Source organism: Dermacentor albipictus, chromosome 1 (genome assembly GCF_038994185.2).
Source record: "Dermacentor albipictus isolate Rhodes 1998 colony chromosome 1, USDA_Dalb.pri_finalv2, whole genome shotgun sequence".
Lineage (NCBI taxonomy): Eukaryota > Metazoa > Arthropoda > Arachnida > Ixodida > Ixodidae > Dermacentor > Dermacentor albipictus.
The window spans coordinates 98270714-98297382 of NC_091821.1; the positions used below are offsets into that span (position 1 = coordinate 98270714).

At 47.1% G+C, this 26669-nt stretch overlaps 1 protein-coding gene and 1 long non-coding RNA gene across 6 annotated transcripts in view; one reads left to right on the forward strand and one right to left on the reverse strand.

The window, feature by feature from the left end:
• LOC135917534 (uncharacterized) overlaps positions 1-26669 on the reverse strand; it is a 141672-nt gene that overhangs the window by 89377 nt on the left and 25626 nt on the right. The window lies entirely within an intron of this gene.
• The window catches only part of LOC135917533 (uncharacterized), a 385479-nt gene that overhangs the window by 81337 nt on the left and 277473 nt on the right, over positions 1-26669 (forward strand). The window contains exon 1 of one of the 4 annotated variants that reach the window (XM_070532990.1): positions 11175-11266. The exons of the other annotated variants lie outside the window; for them this stretch is intronic. The gene's annotated coding sequence lies outside the window, so the exon portion shown is untranslated. Of the gene's footprint in view, positions 1-11174; positions 11267-26669 lie in introns of those variants that run through there. 4 annotated transcript variants of the gene reach the window in all.

Below are 26669 nucleotides of genomic sequence, written 5' to 3' on the forward strand. Positions count from 1 at the left end.
GCCCGACCAAAGTCGATATAAAAGCGTGGCGTCTCTACGGCGAAGCTGTGATGGCGCTCGAAGGCTTAATGTTGGGTCAAGTGAGTACATTCGCGGATTTCTTAAATGTGGCTCATTCCATTGCGACGCGGTGCACTGCCGAGCAAGTAGGCGGAGCTTCCGTGCCGCGTCAGTTCTAGAAAGAGGAATTGGGACGTGGCGCTCCTCAGTATGGGCTGAGCGGGCGGCGTGATCCGCCCGTTCATTGCCGACAATCCCGCAGTGACTTGGAAGCCACTGAAAGGTTATTTCGTGGCCTGCATCACTTATATGGTGTAATGTCTCTGTAATATGGAATATTAGTTGTTCGTGCGGTCCGCGTCGTAAAGGTGACAGTAGAGACTGCAGTGCCGCCTTGGAATCGCAGAATATTGTCCATTTGTGTGGCGGTTCATCACCAATGTGATGAAGAGCAGTAAAGAGCGCTGCGAGCTCTGCTGCCGTCGATATTGTCGCGTGGGTCGTCTTAAATTTGATTGTTGTAGCTTTCGCTGGTACGAAGATTGCCGCCGTGGAGCTGCTTGGAAGGACAGATCCATCAGTGTAAATATGCGTAGAGTCAAGGTAGTTCTCGTACAGATGTAGTAGCGTGAGCTGTCTAAGGGCTGGTGATGACAGATCAGCTTTTTTCGAGATACCAGGTATTGCGAGGTTGATTTTTGGCTGAGCGAGGCACCATGGAGGGATCGAAGGTCTCGCAGCCGGAGTGAAACAAGCTGGCACTGATTCATCATATGCAGTTATCGTTTGGCTGAAAGATGTGTGTGGCCTGTCCGCTGGTAGAGAGGCTAAATGGTGACGAGGAGTCCTGGCTAGATGCCTTATATGGGTCCTGAGTACTTCAATTTCAATGTGGGTCTTGACAAGGTGGTCTCTAGCGATTGTTATCGTAGCCACTGTTGAAGCACTCTGAGGCAGGCCTAGACAGATCCGGAGCACTTGACCCTGAAGACTTTGTATTGTGCGTAGATTTTGTGCGTAGACTTTGTATTGTGCGTAGTGTTTACTTATATTTAATGCATGTGAACGGTTTGGCCGAAGGCTCTCGAAGAGCTTCGCAGAAGTAGTGTGCACGGAAAACACCTCACTTGTACGTCGTGCGCATCAATCACGAGACGAAGCACTTGACGAGCGTGAGATAGCGAACTGTTCTTGATCAATTAGAGACTTCGCTATACCAAACTTACATTAAAAGGGAACAAAACAAAGGGAATAGCGTTTATTTTCCCACGGAACGCTCTCAGATGTGACGAATTATCGCTCACACTTAACTGTTGACTGCAACTGTTGAATGCAAACACTGATTGGCTATCTGCGCTGGAAGTGAGGTTCCGCATGACACCAGGTGGTGCGTTCAGAGCGCCACGCGACGGCCTTCGCGAAAGCGCTGTCATGAGACAGTACGGACCCATACCAGGTGTCAACACTTTTATAAAGCGGGACAGTGCACGTTTTTTTTTCCAATTCAATTCAGTTTTATTGATAGGTAAGTTAGTACAAAAACAGTTGTGTACAGGAAAGGGTCACAAAGTAAAAACTGCAGGCGGGACCCCTTCGGGACCCCTGTATTCCGCTAAACTTGGCCTATGCCAACGTTGAAACTGCAATTGATGCGATCGCCACTGTGCAACGTGTATAATGCCTACGATGACTTTGCTCTCCAAGAGGTGTTCTCAACATCGTTTTAAATTTACGTGCCAGGTCCTTTTAGCTGCAGAACATACCTGAACCTCGGAGGAGCGCTTGCAGCTCTTTGCACTCAACGAAGACGCTCCGGGATGCTGGCCTCGACCAAGCACTAGTTTCGTGTAACTGTGTTTGTTTGTGTACCCCGTATGTGAATGGCTCATTTCACATCATGCTAGTCACCTGGAGTAGCATGTTATGCATATATGGGTATGCAGACATATCCAGCGTCTTTTAAAAACGTTTCTCTCTCTTTGTCTGGGAGTGAGGCGGAGTGACGTGGCAGAAATTTCTGTCGTCGTTAAAGTCACACTGATGCGCCTTGCGAAAAAGCAAGGATATGCTAATATAATGCAAGCATAAATAAACTACATGCTCATATTACATAATTTCTAACTTTTTATATTGAGCTGTCTCTTTGTAACTGAAACATATGTAGATCATATTGGAAACACTTGAAAAAAAAATTCTCTAGCTCTACTTCTGCTTTGAAACTTACGTATAATTATCTTAAATTGCTGTTACGTTGTAAATCCCCTTTAATCATACAACAGTAGCAACTATCTTCGTGTCTCACATGATCTGGATATAATCTTCATCGTCGCTACAACGTGAAAATGTTGTATCTGGGAAATCCTCTCTATCCCAGTAAGAGTAGCGTATACATACTAAAAAATGAGAGCTCGTGTTGAAAGTGATGAAAGCAAAGATAATTCTAGCTTTTGCCTTTAATGAATGCTAAGCAGCAGAGTTCTCACTTGCAACAGGATTTTTTCCCCTATATTCGAGTCGGCTGTTCTTTGTTTGCATGTCGCCCTCTTGTTTACACTGCCCGTACACTGCTGTTCGCATGGGGCTGTTGGACCACTTTGCGTGTTAAGAAACTCATCCGCCGTAATCGGCATGTTCAAACAATGTAATCAGTGTAATTGAACATTAATTTGAACGTTCTATGAATTATTCATTAGCAACTTCCAACTTTTACTGACATTTCATTTTAATATTTTGTCTTGTTGACCTGTTTGTTTGTTTGAGCCTCGGCGTATCTTTGCTATGTACTTTTGCACAAGCTAAAAGGAGTAGCAAGAATAATTCATGATGCCAACGTCTCCTACACACACAATTAATAATAATAGTATAATAATAATAATAATAATAATAATAATAATAATAATAATAATAATAATATATTTATTGACACACATCCAAACACAATACAAAGAAACGGGCCTGTCTAAGTCTACGAGGACTTGTGCGACTAGGCCCGGAAGAGTCGGTACAGCGATGTGGTTACATATTTACATAAAAAGTGAAAAGGTAGACATATACATAATAACACGTTTTTTTCTACTTTGAGAAGAATGTTTGGTAGTATTACCCGTTAACAGACAATGACATAAAAGAGAAACACATCAACAACTTAAGTAAAGATCAGGAGTAAATTTCACCGTTTCATCAATAATTTCCTCAACTGTTTTTTCGAAGTTGCCAAGAAGAATTCATCGGCCAAATCGTTAAATATTTTTGGGATATATACACTTCTTCTCGCTTCACCATACTTAGTAGTGGAATAGGGTACCTTAAAACGTTTTTTATTTCTTAACAAACGAGGTGTATCGTATGCCTCTTTGAATTCATCGCTCCAATTATGCCGCATAATAACAGTCCTGGTAAATAACCCCTCCAATGTGCAAAATCCTAATTCCTCAAAAATATTATTGTCGTTAAGTTTACTACCATAAGCCACATTTCTTAATATATTTTTTAGTAGTTTATCAATCCGATTTTTCCAGTGTTCTGTACAAAAGGCGAAGATCGTTATCCCATACCTCAGCACACTGTACGCAAGTGCATGCACTATCATTTTCTTGACTGGTAGAGGTACTAAACCCTTTATGTTGAAAAGTAAATATGCAACACTACGTAGTTTCCCACACAAAAACGCCATGTGATGTTGCCAAGACATGCCGCTGTTGAACGTTATACCCAGGTATTTGAATGTCTCCACATATTCTATAGCAGTACATTTACATGAAATACAATGTTCATTATGCAGAAATATTGGCAAGTTCATTTTTTGAGTTTTTAATGGACTACGAAAGCACATGATTTTGCTTTTCTTAGCATTGATATAAACACAGTTTTCTTCAAACCATTGCATAGCCTTATGGACTGCATTTTGTAGGGCGCTAATTGCTTCTTCATAATGCCTATGACGAGTGAGTAGAACTGTATCATCTGCATATTGATACACAGTGGCCTTTGTAATTATCGTGGGAAAGTCGTTCATAAATAAATTGAATAAAAGAGGGGACAAGACGGATCCCTGTGGAACACCAGCTGTAATATATTTTCTAACGCTAAAAATTTCTTTACTGCCCATGAGCACCTGTGATCTATCCTGTAAATAATTGCAAATAATATCAAAAAAGGGTCCCCTGAAACCCAAACGAAACAACTTTTCCAATAAAATATCGTGATTTACAGTTTCGAACGCTTTTGCTAAATCTAAAAACAAGGCCCAACTATACAGGTTCTTCTCTAGAGCAGAATATAATTCATCTGTGAACTCTTCTAACAGTGTAATAGTACCTCGCTCAGCAACAAATCCAAACTGTCTTCGTGTTAGGATTGAAAATTTCTTTAAGAAGGAAGTCATGCAATCAAACAGAAACTTTTCCAGTATTTGAGAGAGTATAGGCAAAACAGAAATAGGTCTATAGTTTTCAACTTCATCTTTTTTTCCTGCTTTATACAGTGGCTTAACAATCGCCGTTTTTAAGGTCTCCGGAATTGATGCGGTGCTTATAAAACCATTAATCATAAAAAGCACTATGTCTGCTAATGTATCAAAATTTCTTCTTAGTGTGGCCACAGCCAACCCATCTATGCCCGGTTGTTTATTAGGTCGGAAACTAAAAATTATTCGCCTCAGATCTTCCTTCGACAACGTGGGCAAAAAAGCAGATGCTTGAACAGTATGTTTGAGTGAGCAAGTGTGTCTCTGCGACTGCGCAGTGTTAGAAAAACGCGTGAAAAAATTATTGAAATTATCTACAACTACATCTGGCTTCTCTAATAATAATAATAATAGGAATAATAATAATAATAATAATAATAATAATAATAATAATAATAATAATAATAATAATAGGAAGAAGAAGGAGACAAACTCGCCACGGTGGCTCAGGAGCTATGGCGCTCTGCTGCTGGGCCCGAGGTAGCGGATTTTATTCCTGGCTACGAAAGCCACATTTCAGTGGGGGTCGTAATCCGAGGTTTTTGGTGCAGGGTAAAGAGCACCGGGTAGCCACAATTAATATGTAGCCCTCTTTTTACAGGGCGACTCTTGTAGACGGACTGTGGCTTGGAGGCGCGAAACCGCGTAATATAATTTCTGAATTGTTAACACGCTTCTCGGCTAGTGTATTGCTAGAAAACCAAATATGTCAGAGAGATTTTTTGCATCCCCACAACAACAACGACAGGGACAGCAACAATAACAAAATGAGATGAGTGAGTGAGTGAGTGAGTGAGTGAGTGAGTGAGTGAGTGAGTGAGTGAGTGAGTGAGTGAGTGAGTGAGTGAGTGAGTGAGTGAGTGAGTGAGTGAACCAACTTCATTCGGCCCACAATAGATGCGAGTAAACTCAACCTCACCTGGCTAGGCCCACTCGGTGACCATCAGGGGAAACCTGACGGCCCTCTCGCGTGCCCTCTGGACTGCCAGGATTTGAGAGGTTTGGCCCTGGGCGCTAATGAGCTTCATCATTTCCTCTTGGGTGAAAGGGGGACCGGCAGAGGCGCAGCCCCACAGGATAAGCTTGAAGTCCGCATAACCACCACACAGAGGGCAGTCCGGGCTTGGGAACCGTTCAGGGTACATTGTGTGCAGTGCCATGGGGCTCGGGTAAGTGTTTGTTTGCAGAAGTCTCAGAGTGACTGCCTGGGCCCTGCACAGCCAGGAGTGCGGCAGAGGCAGGAGTCTTCTTGATAGATAATTATGTTTGCAGATCTCGTTGTACGAGCAGAGAGGCTCGGGTCGCCCGGGAGAGGACGCGTTACCCGGCGCACAGTCAGTCAAACCTCGTGCAGCCGAGTGCGCCTCTTCGTTGGGGTTGAGCGAGGCACCCTCAATGGTTCCAAGGTGCTCAGGGAACCAGGTCAATGAGTGATGTTTGAGGTCTTTAGCATTTTGGATGATACGTAGGGCCTGGGGAGCCACCATTCCCATCTGAAAGGCCCTGACAGCAGCCTTGAGTAAATCGTGTCATGTACACCGTCCGTCAATGCAAGAGCAATTGCAACCTGCTCTGCAACGCTGGAACTAGAAGTGCAGATGGTAGCGCAGCTGAGGGCTTTGGAATCACAGTCGATGACCACTGAGGAGAAGGCTTCTTCTTGAGCGTACGATGCAGCGTCTACGAAGCATGTTCGGTCCTTGTCCAAGCGGGTACTGGCGAGCAGAGCACCCCTGGCTCGTCTTCGTCCTTCGTTGTAGGTCGGATGCAGATTGCGTGGCATCCGGTGTATGGAAATCTTGCATCTTACGCCGTTGGGCAGCTTCACAGCGTCGGGACCGACGACCGTGGCGTTGCGTCCCAGCTTGCCAACTATGGCTCGGCCCGCTGAGGTGCAGGAGAGTTTGACAAACTGAGAAAACTCTTGGGCTTCAACAATTTCTTTGAACGTGTTGTGGATTCCCAACTTGAGGAGGTCTTCTGGGTGCGTTCGGACGGGAAGGCCGAGGGTAAGCTTGAAGACTCTTCTGATTTGGGCATTGATCTTGTTGCGCTCCGACGTGAGCCAGTTGTGCATAGCCGCTGAATAAGCGAGATGGCATAGCACGAAGGCGGGGATAATCCGGATCAGATTGTCCTCCCTGATTACGTGGTACCTGTTGGCAGTTCTTCGGATCAGGCCGAGGGTGCTTTCTGTCTTGGAGCAAATGCGTTTGAGGGCGGCTCCATTGGCCCCATTCGACTAGATAAACATTCCTAGGACCCTGATAGTGTTTACCCGCGGTACTGGCGAGCCCTTACCGGTGAATAACGTAATGTGGCTCTCCGTTGCTGGCTTCCAGAACCGGTGAGAACCGCCTCGGGGCCTCTTCTTGTAGAGCAAGAGCTCAGATTTAGCGGGCGAGCCCCTTAGCCCGGTGGGGATAAGATACCGCTCCGTCACATCGATGGCCTCTTCCAAAGCTCCCTCGACCTGACCCTCACATCCGCTGGGGCACCAGATGGTGATGTCGTCCGCGTAGATCGTGTGGTTAATGTTCGGGATCTTGTTCAAGGCCCTCGACAGGTTGATCAGGGAGATGTTTAACAGCGTGAAAAAGAAAGTGCATGAAACTGGCTGATGAAGGCCGTCCAGCTCGCAGCAGGTTTGTCAAGTGCATCCAATAAAAGGAATTAACCCTGCTGATCGCTAGTGCTGAAGGCCTCGAGGTGAAGCGTCATTTGCCCATGATCTCAAGATTGTCGGAAGAAATTGTGTTCAGAGACTGCTGCTAAGAAATTTTTACAACCGCCGGCTTATAACAAAAATCGATTCTCTTTCCAGCAGGGAAACTATCAATTCGTCGCAACCTCATTTCCAAGCCGAAGTGATAAAAAAGGGGAAAAAAAAGAGAGAACCCATTAGAGAAAGAGGGCGTAAATACGACGTGTTAAATGCTAGATGTAATTGGACGCTTCATTTTCAAGCCTTCCGCAATGTGAAGCAGCAAGCTAAAGCCGGACCACTCAGGCCCACCTTTCCACCTTTCACTGATTAAAGTTTATCTCTATCGCTTTCATTTTCGAGCCGCATTTTCTGTGTTTTCTTTCGATCAGATATAAATGTGCAGCCATTCTTATTCCCCCTCCTCCGTTTTTCTTTTTAAATTGGTGTCGGTATGACGGAATTACGTCCAGAAACGACACGTTGCGTCTAATGCTCTGGCCGAACACTGCGCAAGTACGCCACAAACTGGGAAAAATCTCACGTGATTGCCAAGGAACGAAATAATTCTACGCGTCGTTATCTTGAGTCTTTAATCTTCCAAATCACGGCGCACACTCTTAATTGCAACGGAGGCAATCTGCCGTCTATATATGTCAAACGCCTAAATCATGTCTTGAGCCGCACATAAAAAGGCCGCAAGCTCTGCCGCTTGACTCATTGTGAACAAGGCTTCCGTGGGGCAGCCGAAACGTAAGTATATATTTTAAACAATTTTGATCGGTGTCCGGATCCCTTCTTTCTAAATATGGAGCGAAAAAAAAAGGTAATGTAAACCATTAATTAACGATCATTTTCGTATAAAAGAAAGAAAAATGAATACATCAGCTCCGATCGCAAGTACCGGAAACTGGTGACAGCTATACTTAGCCGGTTCGAAGCGAAAATATTTGACACCCTGTATGTTACTTTCTGAAACAATATGATAAATGACTGTTCAGATAATATTTGAACTTGCTCTTGAGCTCAACGTCTTCTTTAGAGGGAATGGACTTTGCTGTTTTGAAAAAGAAGCTGTTATAACGTAGTTATGCCTCATCACTCATGCAGGGTCACATGGAGTGTTGACCCACCATCTCCATTTATTTAAAATATATATCTCTTGTAATAAAGTAGATGACGGAGAGCTTAGTATTGAAAATATTGGCGTGAGAGGCGAAAGTGATAAATTATTTAACTTGTACTTGGCTTCTTCAGGCGCCATGGCCTTATCCCAACAATAACGAAAAACATCTGTGTCCTATAGATAATGCTGAGCGTGACTAGATTGCTGCATACAGTGATTCCTGTCAGAAGTCGGTTCATACCGAATTTTGCGTTCATCAAAGGCCAGTTCACTGAAACGCATTTCAACATGTGAATAATGTTTTCGGCTTCTCTTAAATTGGCAAAGGCTCGAAAAATAGAGCATATGTAAACTCGTTGCACAAAGAAAGGCAAGCAAGAAATAAAGAAAGAGGGCGAGTGAGATGGGCTGTTAACATACCTTGTTTTGCGTAGTATAACTATAAAAAAATTGCGCATTGGAATGAAAACTTTTCCATAGCGTTAGATCATATCCTGATCGTGAAACGCAGAGCCCTACTGGTATGATCCAAAATGTCTTTATCCAAACTGTTCTCTCACTATGCAAGTTCATCTCGAAGAGCAAACAACTATATGCCAACCGAATACCATTATTTGGAGCGCTGTAATTCCTCATTGGCTTCCTGAGAAAAGCGAGTACAAATCAAGCATACGCTTGGGAAACTAGGCCCGCATTCACAAAACCTTTTGTTCGTAAGTGCTTTTTGCCATTGGATAGCTTACTTCGTTAATAATATGCCCAGAGTTAGCATAGGCTGGAATTTAGGCCCAAACAATTCTGCATAGGAACGAACAATGCTGACGTAAAAACAGCTTCTTTTGTTTTTACAGCGAAGCTGTATACCTCTGCCGTGCAAGGAAATTTTCGTGTCGTTGGCGTGGTAAGCAAAAAGCTCTTCATACGTGGGCCGATCCCAGAGATAGTGCAATGCCGGGCCGACTCGCGGTGGTAATGAAGCAGGTGTTAAGCACTCGCCATACGTGGGCCGATACCGAAGATAGTGCAATGCCGGGCCGACTCGCCGTGGTGGTGAAGCAGGCGTTAAGCGCTCCCCATACGTGGGCCGAGCCCGGAGATAGTGCAATGCCGGGCCGACTCGCGGTGGTGCTGAAGCAGGCGTTAAGCGCTTTCCATACGTGGGCCGAGCCCGGAGATAGTGCAATGCCGGTCCGATCTGCGGCGGAGATGAAGCATGCGTTAAGCACTCCCCATACGTGGACCGATCCCGAAGATAGTGCAATGCCGGTCCGATCTGCGGCGGAGATGAAGCATGCGTTAAGCACTCTCCATACGTGGGTCGATCCCGAAGGTAGTGCAATGTCGGGCCGACTCGCGGCGGAGCTGAGGCAGGCGTTAAGCGGGAGACACATGGTGCGATTTTCCGTGCGATCTGTCGTACGGCGCGTCGTGTGCGACTTGCCGCATGCGGCGATTCGGGACACATGGTACGAATGAGCGAGCGGCGGGTAGCTCCGCCTAGAACCGGCGCCCCTGCGTGGAAGTTCGGAATGCTTCATAACTTCGAACAGAAAGTGAAAGCAAACGTATTTGCACAGCTTTCTTGTTTGAAACAAACGATGACAATATAAACACGCCTATGGAAGCACTGTAGACGTGTTTCCGCAAGGCCGCGTTAGCAGTAACGGCTCCTTACAGCCGCCGATGGCTACAGGAGCCGGCAGGCATAGCTCGGTCGGCCAACGAATCCGACACCGGTGGCGCTTGCGACACGATCGCTTGCAGCTCGTATAACGAAGCGTCTGTTAGTCGGCACAACATGTACACAGTTATCTCACGCTTAAATTGCAGCACATTTTATTTCATTGGCGCCGACGGAAGCGAAAGAGCATGCCAGGCGAGATTGCTATCGCTGGGAGACGGTGTAGGCCTAGCTCGCCGGCCGTCCATCCGAGGCCGAGGGCCCATGCCGATGCCTCCGCAGCTCGTAATAAAGCGCCTAAATTCATCAGCACAATCAATGTCTGAACATTTATGTTTCTCTTAAGTGAAAATACGGTTATTTTTCTCGGTGCCGTTAGTAGCGATGAGTAAACACGCCAGTCAGGCGAGCCGCTTCGTATAGACGATTGCTGGCACGTCTGCGCTGACCGCGTCCGGTTAGAAATCACGCCAACGATTTACTATATCGCACAACGTTTTATAACATGCACTCTTTCGAGGCCACTTTATTCTATAAGTTATTTCGTGTCAGAAACAAATTGCAGCTTATTATGTACCGCCGTCAGCGGCGAAAGAGGCCTTCGTTTCGACCAGGGAGAAAAAAAAAAAACAGACATGATCGGAGCGGCGAGGCGCTCGCTCGCCGGCTCCGCCCCGTCGGGTCTGCGACGTGGCCGTGACGTTCGCGCTACCGGCGCTGCCATTGGCTGCGGCCGTCCGACCGACGCGGCAGTCGCATGACAATATTCAGCCGGTCGGTCGCATGCGCGGCGTGCGATCCGACGCCGCATGCGGCGGATTCTGTTGGGAAACCGTTGAGTGCGGCAGCCGATGCGAATGGTCGTACGACCGATCGCACGGAAAATCGCACCATGTGTCTCCCGCATTAAGCGCTCCCCATTCGTGGGCCGATTCCGAAGATAGTGCAATGCCGGGCCGACCAGTGGCGGAGGCGACGGAGGCGTTAAGCGCTCCCCATACGTGGGCCGATCCCGAAGATAGGGCAATGCCGGGCCGACTCACGGCGGAGGTGAAGCATGGGTTAAGCACTCCCTATACGTGGGCCGATCCCGAAGATAGTGCAATGCCGGGCCGACCTGCGGAGGAGGTGAAACCGGCGTTACGGGGCCCATATAAACTCCTTCGCTGGTCATCCTTCTTCACAGAGTGGAAGGGCACTGAGTTTTTTTACTACGGGCCCTGAGACGCAACTGACTAAGTTATTCGTTCGTGAGAGCAGTTCGTCATTGGCCAGCCGTCTTCACCAATAGTAAGTTCAATTTGATGACTAGGCGGTGCCTGTGCTTACCAGCCGTTGTAGTTTAATATTTTTCGTTCGTATGCCTTGTTTGCCATTGGCCTACCGCCTCTGCTAATAACAGGCCCAACATCACTATTGGCTGGCGCCTTCTCCTGCAAACAGCTTTGGCATAATATTTTTTTGTGAATGCGGACCGTCAGCCGGGATAATGGCAGTGATTCCTTTCGCTAGGGTCTACTCATTTCTTATTGTCCACCATTTATGTCTACCGCTCACGACGGTGGCGAAGAGTCGCTCGGACCTCGGACGAAGCTCGAGGAAGAATATCATTGGAATACAGTCGTTACGTTATACCGGGCATGGTTTGTGAATTCTGTCCCTGCTTTGTGACAGCGGCGGCAACGCCGGTTAGGAAAACAAGTGTCTAGCGAAAATCGAGGTCGTTACATTCTAGGCAACATTTGTGAAGAGTAGCTTATTGCGTTCTTTCTTTTAAAGCACGCACACACTCACACGCGCGATTACAACCGTTGAGGGACGGGACCACGCATTCTGCTTTACACTGGGTATTATGGACTTTGCGTTGTAGTGTATTTTTTAAAGCTCCAACGCATTCACCGGTTCACTCTATACAGGGTGGCCCACATAACTTGGGCCAAGAGAGAGAGAGAGATAGAGAAATCATCATCATCATCATCATCATCATCATCATCATCATCAGCCTGGTTACGCCCACTGCAGGGCAAAGGTCTCTCCCATACTTCTCCAACTACCCCGGTTACGTACTAATTGTGGCCATGTTGTCCCTGCAAACTTCTTAATCTCATCCGCCCACCCCTAACTTTCTGCCGCCCCCTGCTACGCTTCCCTTCCCTTGGAATCCAGTCCGTAACCCTTAATGACCATCGGTTATCTTCCCTCCTCATTACATGTGCTGCCCATTCCCATTTCTTTTTCTTGATTTCAACTAAGATGTCATTAACCTGCGTTTGTTCCCTCACCCAATCTTCTCTTTTCTTATCCCTTAACGTTACACCCATCATTCATCTTTCCATAGCTTGTTGCGTCGTCCTCAATTTAAGCAGAACCCTTTTCGTAAGCCTCCAGGTTTCTGCCCCATACGTGAGTACTGGTAAGACACAGCTGTTATACACTTTTCTATTGAGGGATAGTGGCAACCTGCTGTTCATGATTTGAGAATGCTTGCCAAATGCCCATTCTTACCCAGGACCCCAGCCCATTCTTATTCTTCTGATTATTTCAGTATCATGATCCGGATTCGTGGTCCCTACCTGCCCTAAGTAGATGTGTTCCCTTACCACTTCCAGTGCCTCGCTTCCTATCGTAAACTGCTGTTCTCTTCCGAGACTGTTAAACATTACTTTAGTTTTCTGCAGATTAATTTTTAGACCCACCCTTCTGCTTTGACTCTCCAGGTCAGTGAGCATGCATTGCAATTGGTCTCCTGAGTTACTGAGCAAGGCAATATCATCAGTGAATCGCAAGTTACTAAGGTATTCTCCATCAACTTTTATCCCCAATTCTTCCCACTCCAGGTCGCTGAATACTTCCTGTAAACACGCTGTGAATAGCTTGGAGAGATCGTATCTCCCTGTCTGACGCCTTTCTTTATTGGGATTTTGTTGCTTTCTTTATGGAGGACTACGGTGGCTGTGGAGCCGCTATAGATATCTTTCAGTATCTTTAAGTACGGCTCGTCTACACCCTGATTCCGTAATGCCTGCATGACTGATGAGGTTTCGGCTGAATCAAACGGTTCTGGCACGCAAAACCCCATAATTTAATTTAATTCAAGTTTGGTTTTACAGCCTTCGCCATGCCATGAGGCTCGAGACAGTTGTAAACTAGACGCGAAGTTGAAGGAAGATAAGCGATATTGCTAACAGTCTATATCGTATCTGCTGGAGCGTTTCACACTCCGGTCGAGCGGTTAAGCAATACAAATTACGAGAACTTTCAGGTGCAATAGTGTGTCTCTTGCGCTTTGTTTCCATGCTTCCATATTTTTGCAGCGTTTTCTATCGAAAAATGTTATCGTAATTTTTTCAAAGCGATGTTACGCTGCCAAAATATGTCGCAATGAAGAAACCCGTAATGCGCATAACAATATCCATGTTAATTTTCTATGTTCATCTTTTGTGGCTGTGGAGCTGCTATAGATATCTTTCAGTATTTTTACATACGGCTCGTCTACACCCTGATTCTGTAATGCCTCCATGACTGCTGAGGTTTCGACTGAATCAAACGCTTTTTCGTAATCAATGAAAGCTATATATAAGGGTTGGTTATATTCCGCACATTTCTCTATCACCTGATTGATAGTGTGAATATGGTCTATTGTTGAGTAGCCTTTACGGAATCCTGCCTGGTTCTTTGGTTGACAGAAGTCTAAGGTGTTCCTGATTCTATTTGCGATTACCTTAGTAAATACTTTGTAGGCAACGGACAGTAAGCTGATCGGTCTATAATTTTTCAAGTCTTTGGAGTCCCCTTTCTTATGCATTAGGATTATGTTAGCGTTCTTTCAAGATTCCGCTACGCTAGAGGTCATGAGGCATTGTGTATATAGGGTAGCCAGTCTTTCTAGAACAATGTTCCCACCATCCTTCAACAAATCTGCTGTTACCTGATCCACCCCAGCTGCCTTCCCCGTTTGTATAACTCCCAAGGCGTTCTTTACTTCTTGCGGCGTTACTTGTGGGATTTCAAATTCCTCTAGGCTATTCCCTCTCACATTATCGTCGTGGGTGCTACTGGTACTGTATAAATCTCTATAGAACTCCTCAGCCACTTGTACTATCTCATCTATATTAGTAATCATATTGCCGACTTTGTCTCTTAACGCATACATCTGAGGCCAATGAGGCCAACTCCTCATTCTTAGCATAACCGTCACCATACTACGAAGAAAAACAAATCCCTGTAAATCTCAATATGGGCTTACAATAGTTTGCAGAATAATCTTTAGTTGTGCGGTCTGTAGCAGATAAATGTTTACTTCAAATGTTCGCATCTATAATTAAGAGGCTTATTAGAGAGGGCTGCATAAGCACAAAAAATTAATCAATAAATATTTAGATATTTATTAATTGATGCGATTGCACTAGTTTCGAGGAAGTGTATACTCGTACGTTCTTTTTTTGTTTACTTTTTCTGTATTTCCCATCTTTTCAACAAAAGGCGTGGCCATAGCATGGGGATACCAGGCCCGACTGCGAACTGAAGTTCACGTTTAAGACTTACAGGATGGAACCTGAGATGGTGAACAGCCTGTGGTTGCATAGGTGGTATAGTGGTGGTGGTGGTGGTGGTGGTGGGAAGGGGGGGTTGGAGGTTCAGGTTCAGGTGAAGGAGAGACACCCACTTCTGCACCCTAATGGGAGCACGGTTCTGTTTTTCGCACGAGTTAGGCACATAAGAGCACCCGTATTAATAAATATGAGCGCAAGACACACTGCAAACAACCGCCCTTTTCTCGACGCAGTTCTGTAGCTGATGCGACCTGCGAGCTATTTATGGTGTTGGGATTGCAACTCCTGGCAAGCGCGAAAAGATTGAGCTTACCTGACTGCCCAAAGGGTATCCTGTCGGATATCCATCCTGATTCAACGGCAGCCGCGGCAGAAGGTTTCTTTGGCCGCCTGTTCGCAGGCGTGACAAATGGGACGCGGGTGGACGTGCGCTCCATCACCAGCCAAGGCGCACGACGGGCGCCAAATTCCGCGCTCGCGATTTCGCGAGCGCATCGCTGTGTACTGACGCGTCCAAGCTGCGTGCTCTTTTTGTTGCTGTTGTTGTTTTTCTCGCTGCTGTGCTTATACATCCTTGTTGCCTGTCTCCACACGTCAATATCTTGCGCTGCTCATTGAGACTGCATGTGCATGCATGAATCATTACTCCGCACTGCCTTATCGGGAGCCCCTGATTTGGTTGTTAGGCCTTGAAGCCGCACGTGCTTGAGATTACCACTTGCAAAATAAAGAACAAGACTGCTCGATTATTAGCTCAACTCGCGAAAGTATCTACTGGCGAACATCATTTTGCACAGTGAACATTTCAGATATCCAAGTTGAAAAAGTCATCAAGACTCTCTGCGTACTTTCTACAAGAAGTCTCCATGAATATTTGTAACACGTTCTTTGCTCGTATAATCTCGATATGTCTGATTCCGCCATGCGCCTTTTCGCTTTTGCGTCTTGCTCTCAAAGTATAGGTTCGCATAACGGTTTTCCCACAGGTGCTCTGTCGAACTGACAGTTGCCAGTAATACCGCTGAAAACACGATGAAGCATCGTAGCGACGAGGCGTAGGCGTCTAAGGTCGTCATGATAAACGCTCTTGCATATAACGTTCATGGCACCCATGCACTTCATGGTCCCCGCGCGCATCCCCAACTGACGCCACGTCTCTTACTACTTTTACACTCAGACGTCTCTCGCCTTGTTATTTTGCAACGTGCCGAGCGAAGCGGGGTCATTTTGTGCGATATTAGGTTAACGAAGTTGTCGGGCAGGGCTCCCGTCAATGAATGCCGTGTTGCATATTATGAGCGTTCTGCTGACCGCGACCGATTAACTGCTCCAGAAAGATCATTTCACTTCGATGCAAGGTTGCAAAACATAAAAAGTAAAGTGCTACAAGCGCGGACACTTAAGTGCGAAAACTTGATACGCTTTGGAGAAGGGCGGTCAGATTTCTGCACACAAGAAGAAAAAAAAAAAAAGAAAGCGGCCCACTAACTGGCGCACAAGAAGAGCAGGCTCGCCTTAACGAACACAACTCCTACGTCAGCTTGAAGGCAAAAGCGTCGATAAATGGGAATACTGAAAAGAAGAAAAGTGACGATCAGGACCGCCTAAATAATCGCAAGAACGCAGAGACGTCAATTTTCCTTATTGTAGAGGCCACACAGCCTCTGTAATATGACATCTGTGCTACTAAATGCCGCCATCTCGCCCCAGTCAGTCATTGATTTGTACAAGCTCTGCGCTCGTAGCCGCACGCTCATCGAAAGTCGATCGTTTGCGTTCTTTCCTGGGATAATGCTGACGCGCTGTGTACAGTGGATGGTGGATTCAACGTTTGTCAGGCGTCACTTGAATGGCGGAGAGATATGCCAATCGATCACAACGGTAATGATTTGCGTAAACGGCGGCTCTCCGAGCTCTCCTTGCCGCGCACCGCAATTAGCGGAGACCGCGGCGCGCGTCCGCCGACAGGAACGAGCTTAGCGACGGCACGAGCCGCGACACTCTCTATACCGGGAAGCTTTCGCTCGATGCTTCAAATTGATGTTCACGGAAACAAGCGGCTCGCGTCGGCCGGACGAATGAACGCGTCGCGCCCTCGTGTCGGTTCCCCCAAGTTTCGAAGTAGCACCGCGGAACGCCGCTCACGAACACCAGAGTCGACCAGAAGTTAATGGCCATGTCATAGGGAAGTCCAGAGGCGCTAACGGCCGGCGCGCGGAAAACTGAGGGCCCCGGAAATGCGTTAGGCTGGGCCTAAACTCCTTGTTCGTGGGCTGGTCGTCCGGGAAACACGTAAACAAACACTGCTCCGCTCTTCTGCTGCCCCCCCCCCCCCCTCCCCTTCCTCCTCCTTCCCTCGTCCCTTCATCGCCCCTCCGAGAAAAGGTCTCCAGACTCGCGACGGCACCAAGATGTGATTTGGTCTCGCATGGACTCAGGGCAGCTGCTTTCTATATTTCTTCTCTATTGCTTTTTATTTTCTCGCATTGAGACATCGCTATGCCTTTTTCCCCCTTGAGACAAGGTGCACCGAACAGGCAATAGAAATGGGCCTCCGAAAACGTGATACCACAAAAAAGGTGTTGCGAGAACACTGACACAACGGTGCATTGATGCTTTGACAGAGGCATCTGTCTTCATTATAAGCTGGGCGTTGAGGCCCGCTGCACACGCGCGTGTGCGAACGTTTTTGTGTGTTGCGCTTATTAGGGGGGGGGGGGGGGGCGTTTCCATGTTTTTACCATCTGTCACTGTTCCAGTGCAATGATTCTGCAGCAATACCATCGGCTTTTCTTTATCAGAGAACATTGTTCGTTCGCTGAGACGGCAGTCGTCCGCGCGAGGACTTTTTTACAGAAACAAAGCTTCGGAAAGTTCCATGTAAGCTGAAATAAGTAATACAACAAAGAAAAAAAATTAGTCGCCATCTCGGCCCAGCGAAAGTGGATGTCCAGCGAAGCTTTTGAAAACCACAATATACAATTGCTGAGGGGGTATGCAATGCTTTGTTGTGTTAGAGTAATGCTAGTAATGGTAATTTAGATCAATGGTAGTATTGGGAGTAAAGGTACCTTTGGCACCCATAGCAGTGCTGCAATAACATTGAAGTCAATCGCTAGGCTGGTTCTTTTACAGAGGAAAGGCTAGGGACGTTGCTCCCCGCGACGCAAGCTGCCGTCGGCGCGGCAGCTTGCGCAGCAGTAATCAGCGTATGCGGGAAGCGCTACGTGCTTCGCATCGTTGTCAAGAGCGCCTTATCATAGAGAAAGAAATTCAACAAGAGGGGACACTCTTCAAAAACTGGCAACAGGAAACACGTCACGCCTAGTTTCAACAACATCCGTTAGTTGACGCGAGCATCAGAAAAAAAAAAAGAATGTGAAATAAATTTCCAGACAACGTTTTATTTTTTTTTATTCCTTCCCACTAAAAGTGAAAGAGTTTTGCATGTAAATGAACTTATACTTTGCAACTTTTTGTTGCGTTGCCTAGCAACAAGCTAGCGGCACGCCAGACGCGCGTGCATACATCATGCGCCAGACAAGCCGCAGGAGTGAGGGAGCCCGGTCGTACGTGCGAAGCTCGCGTGCTCGGCGACCCGTCTGTTTTGGATATAGCCCATTTCTTTGGGCTCCCGGCCTTCTCTATGCTTTTTTTGCGTATCGTCTGCATTTCGACACGGCACCACTGCACTACTGGACTACGGCAAGGTGAGAAATTGTGTTTGACAGTGTGCGGCGCATTTTAAGCACCTTTAGGCTTAGTTTGAGTGGCGCAGTTAGCGAAAAACAGCTCCGCCGTCCTGGCGCAGTTAGAGTTAATGCCTCGTCCTGTGAGATGTTTGTGACGCTTTCTATGAGCCCCAACAGTACTGTAACTTATTTCGGTAGTTTTTGGGCACGCTTGCCGCGCCCGGCTTATTGACGCAGTAAGCGAAAACCGGCTCGGCTGTGTGACGCATTTGCGCGTGTATGTACTTACATGCGTGTACTACGTACTACGTCGTAGCGCCTGCGACAGACAAGTTTTCGCGCATTCTGTGGCCCCTTAACATTATTGTAACTAGCGTCGTTATATTTGGGGTAATTTAGACGCACTGTTGCCGCGCCCGGCTTATTGACGCAGTTAGCCCTGCATAGTTTTATAGCCCTGAATCAACATATACCTTATTTCGGTACTCACGCTTCTCGAAAACGCGACGAGCGATTGCCGAGAGTGATAACACGGGAGTGTTGCATGCGCCGGCAGGACGCGTGAAAGATAACACGGAGGAGCTCAAGAACATGACATTTACGTATTCTGAGCTACTGAAAACAGGCTTTGCACCCACGAGTCTGACTTGAGTGCGATTAGAAGGCATTCTGCGAGCGTGTAACATGGTCTGGCTGAGCCTGTGGGTGTACTTGGCGTACCATCGTGTCGACTGAGGCCAAGTTGTTTTGGAAACGCGCAGTCACCCGTGTATTTGTGCACTTAAAGTGCAGGAAATAATGCCCGGGAAAAGAGGTGTGCTTGAAAATCGGATGTTGACATTTTATGGCATTGTTTGGCAGGAGTCTGCTGCGAAATGTACGTAAAAGTGAATTTATCTGTAATGCCGCTCATTCACCACTTACGCACGTTTCGCCTCTACACGGAATACTCCTGTTAGGTCAATATACCAAAATGATACATGCTTGTAATTTACTTTCTTTCAGCTGATGGCATCCGGTGGAGCATCGTACGGCAACTGCTGCTTACCTAGTGCCACAACTTTGGATGAATGCAGAAGCCCGGAACGAGCATTTATATAGAGCAAAATAAACATTTCATCATTTCAGAAGACGTCTTTCGTTTTTCAGGAGAGCACGTTGTTGGGCGAGTCGGTCGTACATACTTAAAGAAGGGAATTGCGCTAAAAAAGACACGGACGAGTAAGGACATGGACGGGCGCAAACTCGCGACTGATTTTATTCAGAAGGAACACAAATATATATACCCAGATTCTTATTGCCTAATCATTGCCTAAGCGCACATGCCAAGAACGTTTTTTCTTTCTTATACAAATTTATACTGGAATCACTTACACAATCATCACCTGACTTATCAATGTAAAAAGCCTCTGCGAGTTCACGTGCGACCTGGTTACGACTGCGCCTTAAGATTTTGGTTCTAGCCAGCAAAGGCTGGCAAGCTTTATCAGGCGTAGCCAAAGGGCATGCGCCGCAATGTAAGGGCAAATTTGACCCTTTTTCTTTAACCATAGAGAGCTTGTGTTCCCTTAGTCGTTCATTCATACAACGGCCCGTCTGGCCAATGTAAACTTTTCCACATGTCAGGGGAATTTCATACACAACCCCGACCGAACACCTGACAAACTGGGAGCGTGACGTTTGGTGCAGTCTCGCACGCATTCCTCGCCGGAGACAATCCGGGGGCACAAAGAGGCCAACTTGCGCGGGGCAGAAAATACCACCGGCACACCGTAGCGATTGGCCACATTCTTCAGGTTGTGGGAGACCCTATGAATATAGGGGAGAACCGCCGGTCTGGTCTTCGGTTGACCGCCTCCATCTTGAGGTGTTCTAGGATTCAAGCTTTGCAGAAGCTTCTCTGCCACAGCAGCCACGATGGAAACGGGAAAACCAGCCTTCTACAACCTGCCAGTCTGATTGTTGAGGCTGTCATTTACCAGGTGAACACATGATTTCTGCAGGGCTTCCTTCAGGCACAGCATAACAATGGCGCGTTTTACCGTCTTAGAATGAGCGGACTCAAAAGGCAACAGGTCTTTCCGGACTCGTGGTGCCCTTACATTGCGGCGCATGCCCTTTGGCTACGCCTGATAAAGCTTGCCAGCCTTTGCTGGCTAGAACCAAAATCTTAAGGCGCAGTCGTAACCAGGTCGCACGTGAACTCGCAGAGGCTTTTTACATTGATAAGTCAGGTGATGATTGTGTAAGTGATTCCAGTATAAATTTGTATAAGAAAGAAAAAACGTTCTTGGCATGTGCGCTTAGGCAATGATTAGGCAATGATTAGGCAATAAGAATCTAGGTATATATATTTGTGTTCCTTCTGAATAAAATCAGTCGCGAGTTTGCGCCCGTCCATGTCCTTACTCGTCCGTGTCTTTTTTAGCGCAATTCCCTTCTTTAAGTCTTTCGTTTTCTTAATGAAATTGCACCTGACAGATTCGGTGCAGTCTTGTAAAGGTCAATCGCAATCATTTCTACTTAATAATGAAACGATTCCACGCCAAGGCCACGCGAGGTTCAGCAAAAGCGGAAAAAAAAAATGCCGCGCCGAGCAGCGGAGCCGGCGCGGCGTGTACGAACAGGTGTTCAAAACGCGCGCGCCCAAAACCGAAACCGGAAGGAGTCAACAACATCCGCTTGGTGTGCTAGTGAATTCGGCCGCTGGGCTCTATGGGAGTGTCCGCTCTCGTTGAAATTTCTTTCTCTATGGCCTTATCGTCAGTTATGTGGTTCGGATTATTGTTTGTGCTTGTTCTTTATTGAAACGTATGCTGTTCTGTATGTTGTGTGCGCGATTCCAAAGAATGTATGCACTGTTTGCTGAGTGCTTGAAGCCTCTGCCTTAGGGGGGTACGAGCCACTGTTCCTGGCCCTGCACTACCGCCACCATCGGCCCACATTTTGCTGATGGACGCAGACACGAAAAATACCGACCAACCAGAGATTAACAGCTTCGATGTTCGATTTAGGTGTGCCTTTCATAGAATAGGCACACGTACGTTATAAACGAGAACAATAAGGGTATCTGTGGGGCTCGATATTTTGTTAGTTATTACTATATGAAGAAAACAGGCAATCAAACTAATTTATGGAATACTAATGAAAGAAAAAAAAACACCTCGAGTTGCGATGTAATAGCACTCAGTAAACAGTTGGGGACGCTGAAAGATGGCGCGGCTTCTCTCTAAGCATAGATGATTTTACCTGATTAACTAAAGCAGGCTAGGTGAATATTTATCACCGCCCCGTTTCAAAGGGGATGTCAACAAATCATCATCATTATCATCGAATTGGCAGGGCATGCGAGATTCTTTGGGCATAAAGCAGGCGCGCGGAAGACCGCGAATGTCATATTTTATGTAGAGAGAGAGACAACTTTACTGGTCCATTATGAAATGGAACCCGTTAAACGTCTGATAGGGTGTCTCCGTCTTCGCGGGCTTGTCGGAGCTGGTCTTCCAGGGCGGGGCTGGACAGCATGATCTCCCATCGCTCGTAAAGGGTGGGGATAGCAGGGGGGTTAGTTATGGGTATAGGTGGGGGGTGGTCTATAGAAAAATTGCACTCTCCTATGACGTCCCGAAGGGTGCCTAATGCATTGCAGTGAGGACATGTGTTCTTGTATCTTTCTGGGTATATTTTGTTCTGGAGGCAGGGGTGGGGAAAGGATCCTGCCTGGATTTGCCTGTATATTGTTTGTTCGGTTCTGGTCAAGGAGTGGTGGGGGTGCGTGAATGTCTTCCTGCCGTCCCTGTAATATCTGACTACATCTATGTAATTTTTGATGGGTTGCCATTCCCTTGCCTCCTCCTCGTTGGTCCAGGAGTTTAGCGCTTGGGCCTGTTGATGAGCATATTCATTTCCCTCAACTGAGGAGTGAGCCGGGACCCAAGCTAATTCGATTGCTTGTTTAGGAGGCGTATCTTTACCAAGAATATTTAGTGCCGCAAGGAACACCCCGCCAGATCTGTACTTCTTGTATGCAGCTTGTGAGTCTGTGACGATCTTGGTGACGTTAGGTTGCAGGAGTGCGAGCGCTATCGCTGCTTCTTCTGCTTCCTCCGAAGACAGAGTGTAGATTGATGTGCAGGTGACCAGCTTTTCTAGCCCGGTGACCACGACTGTTGCCCTCGTGGATCGTTTGGATAGAGAGGCGTCTGTATATAGAACAGTGTCGTCTTCCTCCAGGGTCCTGGAGATGGATCTTGCCTGGGCGTCGTGTTGTCCGGCATGCCTTGTGGGGATCATGTCGCGTGGCAGTGGTTTGCATTCCAGCTTTTCACTCAACGTTTTGAGCAATTGGTCGTGGCGGGTGTAATGCGATTCTTGCCATCCTATCTTGCGGAGGACGCTTCTGCCCGCCTTAGTCTGGCTAAGGCGTATCATTTGATTAGATAGGTTCGCTTCTACGAGCTGGGCGACTGTGTAGTGTACTCCCATTTGAAGTAATTTTGTCGTGGATGAATTTATGGGAATACCCAGGGCCTGCTTCGTGGCTTTCCTGATTATTGCGTCAGGTTGTAAGACGTCCTTCTTGAGGAGTTGCAAGTACGGCACGGCGTAGGCGATTCGTGAGATAACAAAGCTCTGAACGAGGCGCAAGGTGTCCGATTCCTTCAGACCCCTCCGCCTGTTGGCCACTCGTCTGATCATGTTCAATATTTGGTCTGAGGTGAGCTTAATTTTTCTAATCATGGCTGTTGCCTTGCGCTCTGCCTGAATCAGGAGGCCCAGGATCCTGAATTGAGGTACCGGAAGGGTCCGGTTCCCTTCCACAGTGATTTTTATGTTTTATACTTGTTTCCCTGATGCGCGTGGTCTGACAATGGTCAGCTCCGATTTCCGAGGCGAACAGCAAAGGCCACATGTCTTCGCATAGTTTGACCGTGTCAGCCGCTTTTGGAGCGTGTTTTCCATCCAGCCATCCGACCCTGCCCTCGCAGTCCAGAGGGTGATGTCGTTGGCATCTAATGCATGGCCCAAGCCATTTATTGATTCGAGAAGCTTGGGCAACGGCAGGAGAGTCATGTTAAATAGGAGGAGGGAAAGGACAGAACCTTGCGGCGTTCCTTTATTCCCCAGGAAGATCGGTTGGGATGTCTCCTCTCCTATTCTGATCCTGGCCGTTCGGTTACGAAGAAAGTCTCGGATGTAGTTGTAAGTTTTCACTCCACAACCAGTGTTGCGTAGGTTGCGGAGGACACTTTCATGCGTGACGTTATCAAAGGCACTTGTGAGGTCTAGCGCTAGTATCGCTCGCGGCGCCTTCTTCGTTGCCCGCTTAATAACCAGCTCGTTGAATTGTAGGAGAGCATCCTGGGTGCCCAGGTGTTGCCTAAAGCCATACATTGTCTCTGGCATCTGATCGGTGGCATCCAGATGTCGCTGCAACATCTTAAGCACCATACGTTCCATGGCCTTCCCCACGCAGGACGTGAGGGATATCGGTCGCAGGTTGTCAATGTGAGGTGTCTTCCCAGGCTTGGATATGAAGCGGACTTCTGCCTCTTTCCATTCGTGTGGAAGTTTTCCAGACTCCCAGACCCGGTTCACATACTCAAGCAGCTGTCTGCGGGCCTTGTGATCGAGGTTGTTGAGTAACTTGTAGGTAATGGTATCGGATCCCGGCGCGCTGCCCCTGTTGCTCTCGGAGATTGGCGAGACCAGCTCGGTGTCGGTGTATGGCTTGTCTAACGCTTCATTGGTAGGTCCTGCGTAGTCGGGAGGTGCGATATCACCCTTCTCCGTTTTCAGGTACTTGACCTTCAGGTCGTTGATGAATTAGTCGGCATCCCCAGTATAGTTGTTGAGGGTACGCGTGAGGCTTCGATTTGTGGCGCTCTTGCTGCCGAGAAGATCGATCAGGTGACGAAAGAGGCACCACGTCTTCCTGGTAGACAGAATGCCCTCCAGTCCATCACACACGCTCAGCCAGTTCTCTCTGCACTGTTTAGACGCGTATTCAGCGGCTTGCTTGTTGAGATCATGGATGCGTTTGCGAAGTTTCTTGTTGTGTGGTTGTTTCCTTTAGCGTCTGGTGAGGCTGTGTCGTGCTTGCCACAATGCCATATTTTTGTCATATTTTAAGTATACAAAGCTCGTATACAGTGAAGAGGACGAAAAGGCTCGCGTATATCAAAGGAATTGCAGCGGGTATACTTTCCCAAGTAATGAACAAATTTTGGACAGTGGCAGAATAGACATCTATGCGTAGAACTTCCGGAGCGTCTCATAAATAAATCCTTCATACAGCTTCGCTGTCTTTGATGTATGGGTTTCTCCGATTTCTGAAGGTAAAGGCATTTTTTCTTCTTACGTTTCCTCTGAGCCTTCTTTCTTTTCTCCTTTCGTCTGTTGTGATCTTCTGTTACATGCACGCACGCGTGAGTAAAGCGATATTACCTCTAGCTAACCCACTTGCCTTTCCTCTCTTTCTACTTTCTTTGGTTCTGACAACAATAAGAGGGCATATTAACTTCTGACCGAAATTTGTTTGCTGCACTTCGCCTGCATACCGTGCGTCTGCACTGTATGCGTCTACCTGCGCTTAATCTGCAACAAAACGAAGCAGTTATTTCGCCATGCTACGTGCAACCATCTGATCACGCAGCTGAGTTTGGAAATAAGTGCAGGTGTACATGAAAATAGACAAAGAAACAAAAGCATGTGCTGCAGCGTGCGCGCTTGAAGGAGTCGCTTCGAGGAACGAACGATCAATAATGCCGATGAGGTGCGGCGTCTCGAGGCTGGCTCAAATATTTGCCCGCTTCTCGTTCTGTCTGTTTTTCTTTCTTTCGCTTCTTTGCGTACCCGCAAGCATATGCAAAGCCCCTTCGTGGAAGTGAAGTCAAGCTCACGTGCAGCGTGTGTGTGCAAACGTACCCTAGAGCTCGACTCAGCACGTTGCGTGGCTGGACGCATTTTTTACGCTGAATGCCAAAGATTGTTTTGAGGGCCAACATGCCCTGACCCTTTCGCCTATTACTGAACATTATGCCTATGTGCGCTTAATTCGCTGGCGCAAAAAAAAAAAGTTCCACTTAGTTTTAACTCGGTGATGCATGCCAAAGTTAAAATAATGGTATCTAAAGGACACGATAACGGGCTCTTTTGTACCCAAACTTAGCAGTTTGGTCGCAGTTAATCAACAGTGACAGCGCGTCAATCTCACTCGCCTCCTTCTCACGTGGCTACTTAAATCGGAAGTGCAGGACGGGAAGGGCTAATAGTGCCCGAAATATTTTGATTTCGTTTTCAATAATAATCAACTTTGAAAATTAAGTAGCCATCGCCACCACAAGGCGACAAAGACTTCCCAATTTATTTAAGTCTAACTAATAAAACAATGTAAATTGTGCTAACGGAATGCCCTCGGGCACCTTGTAGCTGAACATAGGATATGGTGCTCGTGCTACTGGGGGAAAAAAAAGAAAAAGAGTCCATACTAATAAAGAACTAAAGGCATATGCCACAAAACATTTGTGTATGAATTAAAGTATGCAATGTTTTGCGGTAGCCATCATCTTATAGCCCCACCTATAGCAGCAGGAAGTAGCACAGTCGCAAAGGTCCTTTTTCGGGACTGCACGATTTAACGAGCACATGCGCCAGTTAGGGAAGGCGAATTCTGTATGCTATACACTGTCTTGATTGGTCATTTCGGTGTAGCTTCCCAACCACCTTCCATCGAACAATATGAGTTCACTAAAGGAATATGACACCTGCATATGGAAATCTGTCTCGTCATTTTCAGATATAAAAGGAGCGTTACAGGACGGAATAACACAGCGTGAACCGATTCGTCACAAAACGGGTGAAATGACCGTATGTACGGCAAAGACGGCTATTCTACCGTTTGCTCTTAAGCGACGCGACAGTTTCCAAATTATTCTTCCGCAACAGCCCATTGAACTGGTCCCCACTCGCCGCTTCCTAATAGTTGTGCTCGGCTGTACGCTAGCATGGACCCACAACGTTCAATCGCTAGAACGAAAGGTCAACCAGGCTAGTCGTGTGCTCCGCTCTCTTTGCTGGAGTAAGTGGAATTGGCACTGCAAAATATTTGTCGGCCCTATACGTAGCGTGGCTTCGTGCTATTGTGAGTTTCCCCTTGACTGTGCTTCATGGCCTCCCAACATACACTGAACGTAAGCTTCACATGCACGTGGCACAGAGCCAACGGACCTCTTTAATGGTACCGCGGTCTACATCGAGTGATCTGCTATGCGTATAGAATCTCTACAGCCACCTTTGGCAGTGCTACCAGCAAGGGAGACCCACAGACACCTCTTTAGAGTCTTCACGCAGCATAATAATCACCTTCTCTCTCGAGAGCTACTGCGACGGTACGGCTTTCAGGAAAGCCTAGTCAGAACTCGGCGCAACGGTGTACCGACGGAAAAT